Raw genomic sequence first — 16,554 nt, forward strand, 5'->3', positions numbered from 1 at the left:
ACCCCAGCCCCTTAAAGTGATTTTTTGTAACAACATATAATTAATTGAATCTTGCTTTTTTATTGATCTTTCTTTTTTGGGGGGGCGGTAGGTACCAGGGATTGAACTCAGGGGCACTTGACCACTGAGCCACATCCCTAGCCCTATTTTGTATTTTATTAGAGACAGGGTCTCACTGAGTTGCTTAGCAACTCGCTAAATTGCTGAGTCTGGCTTTGAACTCAAGATCCTCCTGCCTCTGCCTCCTGAGCCGAGGGGATTACAGGAGTGCACCACCACACCTGGCAACTATTCATATTTAATGTGACCACTAAGATGATTGGATTTGTTTAGTTTTGTGGTACTAAGGATGGAACTCAGCGGCATTCTACAACAGAGCGATATCCCCAATCCTTTCTATTCTTTTATATTGACACGGAGTCTCATTAAGTTGCTAAAGCTGACCTCAAATTTGGGATCCTCCTGCCTCAGCCTCCCAGATTAGGACTATAGATGTGTGCCACGATATCTGGCTCCTAAAACTTTTTCTAAGATATATCTCTGCTGCTACCTGAGTCCTGCTCCTACCTGCGTCCTACCTCAATTCAAGTATGTCTGGTAAGAGACTTTAGCAGAATAGTCTTTATTTATTTATTTATTTATTTATTTATTTATTTATTTATTTATTTAGTGTGTGTGTGTGTGTGAGTGAAAGAGGAAGAGAGGGAAGGAGGCGGAAGGGAGGGAGAGGGAGAGGGAGAGGAATCGCCCACGTCCTTCATGGGCGATGGAATTTGGGTCTCCTCTGCATGATACACGCTGGCTGCAAAATTAAGCTAAAAAAAAAAGAAGAAGAAGAAGAAGAAGAAGAAGAAGAAGACTACACAGAAGTAATTTTGAAAAGTGAGGGCAGGAGGGCTCTATGACCTTAGGGATCCAGCTTCCACCCTGGGAAGAGAGAGAGTGAGCAAGTCTACCTTTGGTTTATTTATACACGGGAACTTCAGAGGTTTTCTACAGAATGTTCTTCACCAAATAAAGCAGTAGGTGGGCTGTCCAAACCCAACTCTGGATCTAGGAGAGCTGTCCCATTGGTAGAGTGGAAGCAGAGATCTCACGCTTTGGGCTGTTTATATACAGGAATGCTGGGATCCTAGACCTAAGTCCCCCATGGCTCGGTACCGAGTAAAAGACCACTCAAGTTCCTTTATGAGTGGCACACCACAGAAAGAGAGGAGAGAGGGAGAGAGGGAGAGAAGGAGAGAGGGAGAGAGGGAGAGGGGGAGAGAGAGAGGGAGAGGGAGGGGGGAGGGAGGAGAGATTTTGTTACTGGAGATTGAACCTAGGGGCACTTTGCTAAACTATATCCACCCTCCCCGCCTTTTTATTTATTTATTTATTTTTAGACAGTCTTGTAAAATCGCCCAAGCTGGCTTTGAGTTACAATTCTCCTGCCTCTGTCTTCCAACTCAGTGGGATTACTGGCAGACCTACACCATTTGCTGAAAATTGCTGTCTTAAGCTACTTTGGATTTGTTGTATTATTTCATTCTTTGCTCTTTATAGGGAGAATGGGTTAAAACAAAGGAACAATGAGTTTCTAGCAGTAATGTGTAAATTAGAAAAATTTAGGCATATTGGAGCATGCCTGTAATCCTAGCTACTCAGGAAGGTGAAGCAGGAGAATTGCAAGTTCAAGGCCAAAATGAGCAATTTAGTGAGACCCTGTCGGACAACAAAAAATAAAAAGGACTAGAGTCTGGTAGTTTACCTTCGTGGTAGAGTATTTATCCAGCACATGTAAGGCCCTGGGTTCAACTCCCAGCACTACAAATAAATCAATAATAATAGATTAAAAGGGTTTGGGATATAGCAGGGTGGTAAAGTGCCCCTGAGTTCAATGCCCAGTACCAGAAAAAAAAAAAAAAAAGAAGAGCAGAAATGTTTACCATTGCTTCAAATTAGAACTAAAATTACCAAAAAAAATAGTTTAAAAATAAAGTAACAAGTATCCTGTTGTATTAAAACAACAATAACAAGCTTGGGCACAGTGGCACATGCCTATAATCCCAGTGGCTCGAAAGGCTGAGACAGGAGGATCAATAATTCAAAGCCAGGGGCTGGGGTTGTGGCTCAGTGGTAGAGCACTTGCATAGCACATGCGGGGCCCTGGGTTCGATCCTCAGCACCACATATAAAGAAAATAAAGTTATCTTGTCCAACTACAACTAAAAAATAAATATTAAAAAAAAGAATTCAAAGCCAGCCTTAGCAATGGCAAGGCACTAAGCAACTCAGTGAGACCCTGTCTCTAATAAAATAAAAAATGGGACTGGGCATGTGCCTCAGTGGTTAAGTGTCCTGAGTAGTTCAATCCCTGGTAACTACCCCCCCAAAAAAAGAAGAAAAAACGATGTATCCTTATGATGGAAAATTTTCCACTGAGCAGTTAGTTACAGAAAACAATAAAGTTGGTTAGCCTTTTGTAATCCAGGTCATTAAAACTTTTTTGTGTGTGTTTTTTTTTTACCTTATATATAAATTTACATACATAAACCAAGCACAGTGGTGAATGCATGTGGTCCTAGCTACTTGGGAAGCAGAAGCAAGTGGATTGCTTGTGTTTACAGTTCTAGACCATTCTAAACATAGGGGGAAAAAAAAGCCAGGCACAATGGCACATGACTGTAATCCCAGTGGTTTTGGAGGCTGAGACAGGAGGATCACCAGCCTCAAAACCAGTCTCAGCGACCTGGGATGGTGGCTCAGTGGTAGAACACTCACCTAGCACAGCAGGACCCGGTTTGATCCTCAGCGCCATGTAAAAAATAAAGGCATTGTGTTGTGTCCATCTACACCTAAAAAATAAATATTTAAAAAAACAAACAGTCTCAGCAATGGTGAGGCACTAAACAACTCAGTGAGACCCTGTCTCTAAATAAAGTACAAAATAGGGCTGGAGATGTGGCTCAGTGGTTGAGTGCCCCTGAGTTCAAGCCTTGGTACCACTCCTCAAAAAAAAAAAGTGAAAACATCATTACACAAAAGTTATTTTTTGTACCAGGGATTAGACTTACGGGCACTTAACTACTGAGCCATATCCCCAACCTGTTTAATTTAATTTATTTATTCATTTTTTTTAAGAGTGGAAAGTTGCTTTATTAAAGGACAGTAGAAATGACTTCTCCCCAGAGGAAGAAGTGGACCCAAGAGGTGGAAGGGCAAGATCTTCCCTCTTTTATAGCTAAGGTCTGCTTTCAGCTTTCTCACATTCCTGTCCTTGGTTCTGTTATCTTGCAGTGATGGAATGTAGGTGGGAAGGCCCAAAGGGTGGGGGACAGGTGGGAAGGAGTAATCTGGGCAGGGAGGGTTTTTTGGATTAGCTTCTCCACCTTTGGCTGGGAGCTGCTTCATAAACATTTCCTTGGGATGGGCTCTGGGCCTTGGGGACATTTTCAATTCCCCTTTTCCTGGACTCCATTCTCAATAATGGCCTTCATTCTTGATTTTACTGGATATTAGACCTAACTACACTAACTACCTATCTTTAAATCTGGCTTCATTCCCTCCCTCTTAATTTTGGGAACTCCTTACTGCTATAAGGAAAGGGGGCAATGACCGTTCTGGCTTCTTTGAGCTGAAAGAGGGTGGTGTTGAGCAAGCAGTTTTGGAGTCCCCTTTTTTAAAAATCAGGTCTATCGAGTGGTCCATGATAGAACTGATTGAGAAGTAACAGGCTGGAGGGCCATTTGAGTGATGGGTGGTCTCGGTGTAGATCTTGGTGGGGAATATCCAATCTGTTACTGTTCTTGCTGTTTACCAGTGACGAGTACTTGCTTCCCCAGTGCTGAAGTATAACACCAGAGAAGCACACCAAGGCAAGTTTAGAGTGGAAAGTTGAAGCTTTATTAAAGGACAGTAGAAAAGACTTCTCCCTGGAGGAAGAAGGGGACCCAAGAGGTGGAATCCCCTATTTTATTTTTTGAGACAAGGCCTCACTAGGTTGCTGAGGTTGGCTTTGAACTTTTGATCCTTTTACTTCAGTCTTCTCAGTTGCTGGGATTACAGGCATACACCACTTCTGGCCACAAAAGTCTTTCATTATTTTTTTTTCCAGCATACATAGAGATTGGAGTAACTGCTTTACAAAAATTATCTATAAAATGGAAAAAAAATACACTTTTCTACTTTTTTTATTCAATCATGTTTTATAAGATCTATTAAAAACAATTTGTATAAGCTTGTGTTGTTAAGTACAAAATAATACTGGGAACATGGTAATGTATTTCTTTTTTCGTGTGTGTGATACTGGGGATTGAATCCAGGGGCTCTTTACCATTGAGCTACATTCCCAACCTACTCTTATTTTTTGAAACAAGGTCTTACTAAGTTACTGAGACTGGACTAAAATTTAAAATCCTCCTGTTTCAGCCTATCAAGTAGCTAGGATTACAGGCATATGACACCACACATGGCTGGATGTGCCAATTTATTTATTACTCTTTTCCTAAATTTGCTTTTGTTTTAATCATGTCTGCCTATAGGCAAATTTGATCAGATAAGAATGCACTAAGAATTAAGCATTGTTCTAGAAAAATCAATAATTTTTGAAAACTATAGCTTCAAAACAGGCATCATGACTATATTTTAAAATATATAACAATTTTCTATTGAATTTATTTATTTTGATACTAGGGATTGAACTCAGGGGCACTCCACCATTGAACCACATCCCCAGCCTTATTTTGTATTTTATTTAGAGACAGGGTCTCACTGAGTTGCTTAGTACTTCACAGTTGCTGAGGCTGGCTTTGAACTCGAGATCCTCTTGCCTCAGCCTCCTGAGCCACTGAGATTACAGGTGTCTGCTCGCTCCAGGCCCTATTGAATTTTTTAGGTTATCTTCACATTTTTTCCTGTTGGAGGCAATACTGTGGTATCGTTAGCAGTAAAGTAATGAACTACCTGGAAAACTACTCAGAACTCCAACAATCCAAGAAATGTGTGAACCCAATGTTAAAACTTGGGTTTTAATCTATAGATCGAATGTATGATACACTCATCTTTTCAAAGAGGATCATCTCATTGTCCTCTGAAAAAAGCCCAACACCAGGAAGGGAAAATATTTCCTGAGGCCAAACATTCCATCACCCAAGGTTGCATCCATGGATGAATATGAATCCATAATTCCAGCTCCTGAATTCATGAATGTTCAGATTCTTTAGCTCCTCATTCAAGACTGCAATCATTGTCTCATCCAAAAACATAGTTTCATGCTGGGGATATGGCTCAGTTGGTACAGCGCTTGTCCAGCATGCATAAGGCCCTGGGTTCAATCCCCAGCACCACCAAAAAAAATAAAATGTTTCAGGGGCTGGGGGTGTGGCTCAAGCTGTAGCGCGCTCGTCTGCCATGCCTGCGGCCCGTGCTCGATCCTCAGCACCACATACAAAGATGTTGTGTCTGCCGATAACTAAAAAAAAAATAAATTTAAAAATTCTCTTTAAAAAAAAATTTCTTAACGTCTAAATATTTTTACGTGTTTGGCACTGGGAGTAGAATATTCTTACTTGGTTTCCAAGGTGCCCATTGTTAAAGCAGAAAAAAGACAGATTTTTGTGTTTTCATTTATTAAAAAAAAAAAGATGTCTCTGATAAAGAATAAATAGGGATAGGGAATTAGGGAGCTGGGGATGATTGTTTTTTTCTTTTTCTTTTATTGGTATTGAACCCAGGGGTGCTTAACCACTGAGCCACATCCCCAGCCACCCGCTTTATTCTCCTCCTCCTCCTCCCCCTCCTCCTCCTCCTCCCCCTCCTCCTCTTCCCTCTCCTCCTCCTCCTCCTCCTCCTCCTCCATTTTTTTAAATTAGAGACAGGATTTCACAAAGTTGCTGAGACTGGCTTTGAACTCATGATCCTCCTGCCTCAGCCTCCAAAGCCACTGGGATTACAGGTGTGTATGTCACTGCATCCAGCTTTTTTTAAAAATATGTATTATAGAATTAGCTGACTCTTTAAAACATGTGCATGTGCAATTTTGTTTTGTTGTTTTTCAGCGCTGGGGAAAGAATCCAGGGCCTTGTGCAAGCTAAGCAAGTGCTCTATCACTACATCCCCAATACTTGTAATTTTGATTAAAAAAATGAAGTTTAAATACAAAGTAATAACTGGCAACATAGTAAGCATCCCAATATGTTTCCAATTTTAACTAAAATATTTAAGGTTTTACCATTTAAACCAGGTGCAATGGTCCATGCCTGTAATCCCAGTGACTTGGGAGGCTAAGGCAGGAGGATCAGAATTTTGAGGCCAGTCTCAGCAACCTAGTGAGACCCTAAGCCACAGAGAAAGACCATGTCTCAAAATAAAAAATAAAAAGGGTTAGGGATATGGCTCAGTGGTTAAACTCCCCCCAGGTTCAATCCCTAGTACAAAAAAAAAAAAAAAAGGAATATTATTTGTTATTTGTTTCGACATAATAGCCTTTACTATATATGTTTCCTTGAATTTTTATTTACTTATTATTATTTATTACATATTCTGTTTATTATGCATAGATGCTAATTTTTATCAAAAGTTTTTCTGGACTGAGGATGTAGCTCAGTGATAGAACATTTGTCTAGTATGCACCTTACACACAAAAAGCCTAAGGAATACACAAAACAGCAAAACAAATTCCCAGATTTCATGGAACTTACTATTTGTTTATTTATGGATTAAGCTCAGGACCTTGAACATGCAAAGCACATGCCCTACCACTGAATTACATCCGCAGTCAATACAATGTATTCTTGAGTCTATATCAGGACTACACCTGAAATGCCTTTATTTCTGTTACAGGTTATCATTAATATTTATATAAATTGATTAGCTCTGTATCAGGTTATCTTTTCTTTTTTGTGTGTGTGTTTGTGGTACTGGGGATTGAATCCGGGACCTCATGCTAGGCAAGTGCTCCAACACTGGTCTACATCCCCAGCCATCAAATCATCATTTTGGTATATGCCTGATCATCTTTAGCAAATCCCAAACTATGACATTATAGGATTAGGGTACAAAATAGATCTAAATATATAAAGTACACAAAGATCTTCCTTACAAGCTTTGGGTTTTTCTATGTGGGAAAGCATTTAGAACTTGTATGTTAGGCTTACGCTTTCCTTCTTTTCCCCTCCTCCCTAGACCTTCTCTTTCTTAGTTTTTGTTGTCTCCTACCTCATGCAAGACTCTTGATTCTGTTATCATTCCTTCTCACCCCTCACTTTCCAATGGCTTCTCCCACCCTTTAAACATCATAAAACCTTCTTGGTTTCCAAACAAGTCCCCCGACTCCTTCCCTCAACTACTAAATATATACAATATTAAATTATCTCTTTCAACTCCTCCATCTATCCCTTTCAGTATCAGCTAATGGTGTCACATTTCAACCAATTTCCCACATTAGAAACCTTGTTATCTCTTCCCTTTTCTAACTGGTCTTCAAGGTCAGAAGCATAGTGAAATTCTGGGTGAGCTTTTCTTTTTACTTCTATTGCCACTGCTTTAGTTTTAGGTCTACTCTCTTGCCTAAATTATCACAACTGGTCTGTTTGTCCAAAGTTTTTCACAAATACAAAATATAATCAACAATTTTTTTAAAAACATACTATGAGCTAGGCATAGTAATATAATGATATAAAGCATAACATCAGTTCTCACATTAAAGGAATTTATCCACCAACCTTATAAGAACTATTTTCCTAGGCTGATGTATAAGTCAGCTTTTTGTCAGTGACAAAATACCTGAGAAAAATTGCTTTAAAAAATAAATCTTAGGGCCGGGATTGTAGCTCTGTGGCAGAGCCTCTGTTTGCCTAGCATGTGTGAGGCACTGGGTTTGATTATCAGCACCACATACAAATAAATAAAATAAAGGCCCATCAACAACTAAAAAATATTTAAAAAATAAATAAATAGGGCTGGGGATATAGCTCAGTTGACAGAGTGCTTGCCTCACATGCACAAGGCCCTGGGTTCAATCCCCAGCACCACAAAAAATAAATAAATGAATAAATAAGTTGTACCCAGGCATGGTGGCACTTGCCTGTAATTCCAGCAGCTCAGGAGGCTGAGGCAGGAGAATCTAAAGTTCAAAGCCATCCTCAGCAACTTAGTGAGGCACTAAGCAACTCAGTGAGACCCTGTCTCTAAATAAAATACGAAATGGGGCTGGGGATATGGCTCAGTGGTTGATTGTACCAGAGTTCAATCTCTAGTACCCCCAAAAAATAAGTAAATAAAAAAATAAACCTTGGGCTGGGATTGTGGCTCCGTGGCAGAGTGCTTGCCTTGCAAGTATGAGGCACTAGGTTCAATCCTCAGTACCACATGAAAATAAATTATTGTGTCCATCTATAACTAAAAAAAAATTAGAAAATAAATAAATCTTGAGGAAAGATTTTGGTTCATAGTTTTAGAGGTTTCAGTCCACCTTCTCTAAGCCCTGAAACTGGTCTGTTGTGAGGCCAAACTTCATGACCATCAAGCAAGAGAGGAAGACATGAAGGTCCCAATATTTGCTTCAAGGGCATACCCCCAATAACCTAACTTCCTTAAACTAGGCCCAATCTCCTAAATATTCTGCTACTTCTCAATGGCATTGTCATCTAGGGATCTTCAACACAAGAGCTTTTATGGGACTTTTAAGATTTACTGGGGCTGGGCATATAGCTCACTTGGTAGAGTGCTTGCATGTGTGCACAAGGCCCTGGGTTCAATCCCCAGTGTGTGTGGGGGGGAATCCAAACAATAACAGCTAGGGTACAGGACTACCTAACATGCATGAGGACCTGGATTCTATTCTCAGAACTGCAAAAACAACACAAAGCCAGGCCCAGTGGTGTATGCCTGTTATTTCAGTGACTGGGGACACTGAGGCAGGAGAATCAAAAGTTCGAAGCCAGTCTCCATAATTTATCAAGACCTTCAGCAACTAAGTGAGAACTTGTCTCAAAATTTAAAAACAAACAAACAAACAAACAAAAAAACAAAACAGGGCTGGGATTGTAGCTCAGTGACACAGTGCTTGCCTCTCATGTATGAGGCACGGGTTCGATCCTCAGAGAAACATAAAAATAAATAAGTAAAGGTATTGTGTTTATCTACAACAAAAAATATTTTTAATATTTATTTTTTAGTTGGAGTTGGACACAAACCTGGATTTATTTGTTTTTATGTGGTGCTGAGGATTGAACCCAGGGCCTTGCATGCGCTAGGCGAGCACTCTACCGCTAAGCCATAACTCCAGCTCTAAAAAAAAATTCAAAAATAAAAATAAATAAATAAATAGCCAGGCATGGTAGCATATGCCTGTAATCCCAGTGGCTCAGGAGGCTGAAGTAAGAGCTCAAAGCCAGCCTCAGCAAAACCGAGGCACTAAGCAACTCAGTTACAACCTGTCTCTAAATAAAATTCCCAAAAAGGGCCAGGAATGTGGCTCAGTGGTTGAGTGCCCCTGAGATGAATCTCCAGTACCCCCCAAAAAATAAAAAGAAAAAAGAAATAAGGGCTGGGTGTGGGGGGACATGACTGTCTATAATCCCAGTGACTCAAGGGGCAGAGGCAGAAGGATTATAAATTCAAGGCCAGCCTCAGCAATTTAGCAAGGCCCTAGGAAACTTAGAGAAACCTTGTCTCAGAATAAAAAATAAAAAAAGACCTCAGTGGTAAAATGCCCCAGGATCCAAGATCCAATCCCCAGTTGATGATGATGATAATAATAATAATAATAATAATAATAATAATAATAATAAGCTGGGGATGTAGCTCAGTGGCAAAGCAACCCAGGATTTATTCACTGGTACTAAAACCAAACCAAACAAAAAAGTATCTTCCTAAAAAAAAAAAAAATTAAATTATCACCACCATCACCACCACCACTACCACCTCCACCAAAAACCCCTGTGAAAACAGGCTGGGTAACTTATATCTGTAATCCCAGAGATAGTGGAGGCAAAAACAGGAATATCACAAATTCAAGGCCAGCCTCAGCAATTTAGCAAAAACTTCAGCAACTTATACCCCATCTCAAGATTTAAAAAAAGGACCAGTGGGCTGGGATTGTGGCTCAGCAGTAGAGTGCTCCACTCCTCTACCACGTGCGAGGCCCTGGGTTTGATCCTCAGCACCACATAAAAATAAAGGTATTGTGTCCAACTACTTCTAAAAAACAAGCATAAAAAAAAAAAAAAAAAAAAGGACTAACGATGTAGCTCATGGTAAAGTGGCCCTGGGTTCAATTACCAGTACCAAAATCAAAACAAAACAACATACCCTCTGGTATCCTAATAAAAAAACTTCTGGAGCACTGCTGATAACCTGTTAACCTGGCTAAATAGCTAATGGGTTCCATTCCTGTGCTACAGTACATTCCAATGACACATGACAGACTGATGGCTTTCAGTTTCAGCTCTTAGAGACAAAAGGAAAACAAAAAACTTCTGGCTCTTTGTTGTCTATAGAATTAAGTTCAGACTCCTCATGTAGGCGTATAGGGTCCTTTATCATCTTGCCTAAACCTCTTTCTCCAGCCTTGTATTTTACATCTTGTATTATTGACACCATCTCCTGAACTCAGCCACATTGAACTTTGCAGATTCCTTAAAATACCATTGATTCTGTTTTACATATGCTTTCTCCACTGCCAGAAATACCCCTTTCTGGGATGGGGATGTGGCTCAAGTGGTAGCGCGCTCGCCTGCCATGCCTGCAGCCTGGGTTCGATCCTCAGTACCACATACAAACAAAGATGTTGTGTCCGCTGGAAACTAAAAAAAAAAAATATTAAAATTCTCTAAAAAAAAAGAAATACCCTTTTCTTCTCATTGGGAAAGACTTATTCAGCCTTTGACACTCAGCCCAAATGTTACCCCCTCTTTTAGTACTTTGTTTATAGCTGTAATGTAGTACTTATTATAATTTATTTATTTTAATGTAATGCTGAGGATTAAACCAAGGGTCTAGTATATGCTAGGCAAGCTACATACCATATGCTAGAGGAACTACACCCCCTCCCCACCCCTGCCCGCTTTATATCATATTTTGAGACAGTATTAGTAAATCGCCTGGGCTGGTCTTGAATTTGAACCCCCTGCCTCAGCCTCCCAAGTAGCTAGAATTATAGGTATGCGCTGAGGATATCCATTTGGACACATAAATTCAGAGGTCAGAAAAATATCAAAGAGAAAAAACATGAATACTACTATGTTTAAAATTTTTTTTTTCAGACAAGATCTCACTAAATTAATGAGGCTGACTTCATATTTGCAATCCTCCTGCCTTAGCCTCCTGAGTCACCAGGATTTCAGGTCTGCATGGCTGGATACTACAATTGTAAATGACACAATGTTTCTACATTTAATTTTTTTTTTCTTTGAGATGGGTTCTTGAAATATTGCCCAGGCTGGTCAAAAACTTGTGAACTCAGGCACTTCTACTACCTCAGCTTCCTATAGGTATGAAAAAAAATTAAATTTGACCAGGTAGTTTCTTTTCTTTCAGAAGACTGTCAGGATTAAATTTGGAAATGGCATCTAATGTTTGTGCCAAATATTTTCTAGTGTCCTGCAATCCAAATTGCAGATTTCTCTGCTAAAAGCAGTGATACCATAAGAGGTTTTAATCTGGATCTTTATCCTATTAGAAACTGAGCTTTTTAGTAATTTGAAAAAGAAACCCAGCACAACTTGGTTTCTACCAGCTAAGGATTGAGAAAACATCTAAAGGCATGAATAAACCTGCTTATGAACTATAAACTTGGGGAGAGAAGCCATTTCCAGAACCATTCTAACTTGAAATCCCTTGAAATATGTTTAGCAAAGTATGAATTGGATCAGGCATGGTGGTGCATGCCTGTAATCTCAGCAGCTTGGTAGGCTGAGGCAGGAGGGTTGAGAGTTCAAAGCCAGCTTCAGCAACTTAGTGAGGCACTAAACAACTCAGTGAGACCCTGTCTCTAAATAAGGTACAAAATAGGGCTGGGGATGTGGCTCAGTGGTTGAGTGCCCACGAGTTCAACTGCCAGTACCCCTGAATTGGGGAGGTAAATAAACCAATAGGGGACAGGGAAGTAATAAATTATGGATTAGGATGCAGTTGTCCTGAATTTTTAAAAATGCTGTGTGAAAAAGCAGTTTTTACCCACAGCATTTTTTTTAAACAGGCAGGATCTCCCTAAATTGCCCACTTAGCTTCAAACTAGGAGACTCTTGCCTCAGTATCCCCAGTAGTTGGGACTACAGGTGCCTGGCTACAACACTTTTTTAGTTGTAGTTGGACACAAAACCTCTATTTTATTATTTTTATTTGGTGCTGAGGATCGAACCCAGGGCCTCAATGTGCAAGGAAAGAACTCTACCACTGAGCCATAACCTCAACCCTACAACACTTTTAATTTTTGGCTTTACTGGGGATTGAACTCAGGGGTGCTCTACCACTGAGGTATATCCCCAGACCATTTTTGTTTCGAGACAAGGTCTCACTAAATTTTCCATGCTGGTGTTTACCTTGTGATCCTCCTTCCTCAGCCTCCTGAGTCTCTGGGATTTCACAGGGGTAGATATGTACCATTGTGCCCAGCTTCAGCACTTTTTTTTTGTATCAGGGATTAAACCCAGGGATGCTTAGTCACTGAGCCCTTGTTTATATTTTATTTAAAGAGAGGGTCTTGGGGCTGGGGTTGTGGCTGAGTGGTAGAGTGCTCGCCTAGCACGTGCAAAACCCTGGGTTCAATCCTCAGCACCACATAAAATAAATAAAATAAAGGTATTGTGTCCAATTACAACTAAAAAATATTTTAAAAAAACAAAAACAAAACAGGGTCTTGCTGAGGCTGGTTTTGAGCTTGGGATCTTCCTGCCTTAGCCTCCCAAGCCACTGGGAGTCACAGGTATGTGCCACCATGCCTAGTTCAGCACTTCTGAGAAAGGAATTTGTCAGTGGGGTTTCAGTCTTGTAAATGATATCTTAGATTCCTCCATTTTAAATCCATTTTATATTTGTTGCCAGATTAATCTTTATAGAGCACAAGAGTATTAGTCCTCTACCTTAAAAAAATAAAAAAAAGTAGCTTCCCATTGCCAAAGATTTAAGTTGTACACAATCAGTCTGATATTAAGTGCCACCATTAATTTGGTAATGATCTTGCTACACTCTGGGCTGCTTAGGTCAGAGGTTGGCAAACTATATGACCGAATCTATCCCACCCTGTTGTTTTTGTCTAACTTATTTTACATTTTTAAATAGTTGGGGAAAAAAAGAATATCTTGTGACATGAGAAAAATAATTCATATTTCAACATCATTAAATAGCTTTATTAAATACAACTACCCTCATTTGTTTACATACTGTCTTGGTTTCGTACCATTGTAGCAGAGTTGTAAATTATTTTGTAGCCTTAATCTTCCCCTTATAAAAAAAAATGTGGCTAACCATTGACTAACACATACTTCTGTTTCTTTTTCATCTTCTCACCTTTCAAGATTTCTGATGTAAGGGGTGGGGGATAAAATATCTGTCCCCACAGCAGGATTGAGGGAGAGATGTAATGTTTGTACTTATAAGGCTGAAGCAGGAGAATTACAAGTTCAAAGCCAGCCTGGACAACTTTTAGGTAGACAATCTCAGAACAAAAAAGGGCTGGGGACATAATGTAGGTCAGTAGAATACCCGAGGTTCTCTTCCTGATACTGAAAGGGGGCGGATGGGGTTGGGTGGGGATTCTGTTGATCTTATATAAGGCTGTCAGAATAGAATTTAAAAACAAATGAAAAGCCTCCCCCCAAAACACAAATAGTAAGCCAAATATTTAATTCAATTGACTAAACCAGTAAAATAGTAAAGTTTGTTCTATGAACATTTAAGGAACAAGGTATTTACAGGAATAAAAAAAATCCAGAATAAGGTTGTAAACAAAACTGGTTCATTGACTACAGAGTAATAAACAATAAATTGGTAGTTTCATAGTTTTTTTTTTTTGGGGGGGTGTAACCAGGGATTGAACTCTGGGCCACTCGACCACTGAGCCACACATTCCCAACCAACCGAGTTGCTTAGGGCCTCACTAAATTGCTAAGGCTGGTTTTGCACTCCCAATCCTCCTGCCTCGGCCTCCCAGACAACTGGAATTACAGGCATGCACCCCAACGTGGGGCCTCATAGTCAGCTTCTGTATGAGACAGAAATCTACAATTTCATGTCTAAGATCTACATTATAATTAGCAAAGTGGAAACAGGTACCTTCTTGAGAATTAATCTGAGGTCAAGAAGATTAATCAACTTCCTAGGCACCCTTATTTCCATCCATGTCTTGGATACAGACCCCTCATCCCCATCCCTGACTAAAGGTAGGACCATTTTACCATTGAGCTACATCCTCAGCCCTTATTTAGGTGGTACTGGGGATGAACCCAGGATCTTGCACATAATAGGCAGGCATTCAACCATGGAGTTACATCCCCAGCCCCCCCATTTTTTTTTTTTTTTTTTATTATCTTGAAACAGGGTCTTTCCAAATTGTCAAGGCTGGCTTTGAATTTATCCTCCTTCCTCAGCCTCCAGAATAGGCTGGAGCTAACTGCTCCAAGCTGGATAATTTTTTTTTTTTTTGTACCAGGGGTTGAACCCAGAAGTGTAACCACTGAATCACATCCCCAGCCCTTTTTAAAAATAATTTTTTAGACATTGATGGGCCTTTATTTTGTTTATATGTGGTGCTCAGAATCAAACACAGTATCTCACGCATTCGAGGCAAGCGCTCCACCACTGAGCCACAACCCCAGCTCCCATAGCCCTTTTTATATTTGATTTAGAGATAGGATCTCAACCAAATTGCTGAGGCTGGCTTTAAGCAGGATCCTCTGGCCTCAGCCTCCTGTGCCACCATGCCCAGCTGGATAACTTTTTTAAGACCTGTCCTGATTCTTCCATCCAAGATAGACTTCACTTTATGCTCTCATTACTTTTTGTACTTCCATTATAGCAACCAGTTGATTTTGTATTTTTGTCTTCCTCAAATGGTAGCAGGCTCTTTAGAGTTGCAATATTTAAAACCCTTTTAGTGGGATTTGAGCCTAGGAACCAAACTGCACAGTATCTAATACCATAAGTACCGTATTAAAAAGACGCCCCAAACCTTGTTTTCAAAATTTTTTGGCAGTGCTGGGGGCTGAAATCAGGGTCTCCAGCCTGCCAGGCAAACATATATTAGTCCTGAGCTACATCCCTAGCCCTTTACAAACTCTTTTTTTTTTTTTGTACTGGGGAATGTGAACCTAGGGGTGCTCCATCATATAGTTTTTTTAGACATCCCTGTTCCTTTGCAGTTTTTATGTCTCGCTAAGTTGCCGAGGCTGTCTTTGAACTTATGATACTCCTGCCTCAGGCTCCAGACCCGCTGGGATTACAGGCTTGCCCCACAGCGCCGGGTTTTCCCAGCGTTTTATTGCGCTTTCCCCCAGTCTCCTTGAGTACTGACTACTCCCTTACTCCGGTTGGCCGGCAGCTTTGCTTCTCTTGGTTACTATCCCACACCAGACCTTATCCCAGTGCGTTGCACGAAGACACAGTCCAAGACCCAATAGTTTAAAACAGACGGACAGGTGGGCAGCCGCACCGCAAAGATGTGCGTGGAAACCCCGAGTTTAGTATGAGACTCCCCTCAAATAGCCTTCCTGTCTCACCTACAGCACTCAGGTCTCAAAATAGAGGCCAAAGCCCGCCCCCAAAGGCAAACGCTCCTTCTCAGCCAAAGTCCTCGCGCTTTCGCTGCCCTGGACAGTGTCCCCAATCTTCAGAAACCGGCGAGGTGGGCCCAGGCCCTCGATTCTGAAGTTAGCCCTTTTCCGCAAATTTCACGAGCACAGTCTTTTCACATCTTTTTGCGATGGACTGTTTCCTCAGTGGCCTCATTTATCCACTCAAGAGTAACCAATGCCCCGCTTGACTCGTCTAGTCCCCCAACTTTGCATCCCTGTGCTTTAACCTTACTCTCAGAGCAAACGCAGCGGTTTGGTCAGGGAAATCGCCAAAGGCGCGTGGCCGGGCGGTTAGGCAGCCAACGGTTTTCTAACGCGAGAGGGGAGAGCGGGAGGAGAGGCGGGAACTAGTCAGCCACCGGAGGGGGTGAGAGGGCGAAGGGCGGGGCCCGCGCCGGGAAGGATCGCGAAGGAGCAGGGTGGCCCCGCCCTTTCCGTAGATATCTCTAGAAAGCCGCGCAGGAGCCCGAAAACAAAGACTGCGCACGCGCGGCTACAGGGCCCGGGCATTTTGCTGCGTCACCAGCCGCCGCCCGGCCTCACCACCCCTCGCTCGCACGCACGCACGTTCTTTCTCCGTCCTCGCGCCCCTTTTCCTACACTTTCCTCTTCTCCCCGGTCGAAGAGCCGCTCTCTTCGCGCGGTGCATTCTGGGGATCTAGGTCGAGCCCGCTGCCGCCGTCGCCTAAGGAGAGCGACTAGAGGCCGCGATTGGGGAGAAAACGCCGGAGTCGCCATCGGAGAGGAGCCGATTCCCCAGCCGCCGCCGCCAGAGAGGCCC

At 41.4% G+C, this 16,554-nt stretch overlaps 1 protein-coding gene and 1 non-coding gene across 3 annotated transcripts in view; both read left to right on the forward strand.

Moving 5' to 3' along the window:
* The first annotated feature begins 10,322 nt into the window (after positions 1–10,322).
* On the forward strand, positions 10,323–10,444 carry LOC125618238. The gene has a single exon (XR_007349497.1). It is a non-coding gene; the product is annotated as a small nucleolar RNA SNORA54 (small nucleolar RNA).
* A 5,811-nt stretch (positions 10,445–16,255) lies between these two features.
* Positions 16,256–16,554, forward strand: part of Ptges3 (prostaglandin E synthase 3) — a 20,130-nt gene continuing 19,831 nt past the window's right edge. Inside the window, exon 1 of one of the 2 annotated variants that reach the window (XM_015483174.2) lies at positions 16,256–16,554. This exon is cut by the window's right edge and continues 39 nt beyond it. The gene's annotated coding sequence lies outside the window, so the exon portion shown is untranslated. The other variant, XM_048807046.1, reaches the window with a different exon arrangement.

The sequence above is a fragment of the Marmota marmota genome, unplaced genomic scaffold, assembly GCF_001458135.2.
Source record: "Marmota marmota marmota unplaced genomic scaffold, marMar, whole genome shotgun sequence".
Classification (NCBI taxonomy): Eukaryota; Metazoa; Chordata; class Mammalia; order Rodentia; family Sciuridae; genus Marmota; species Marmota marmota.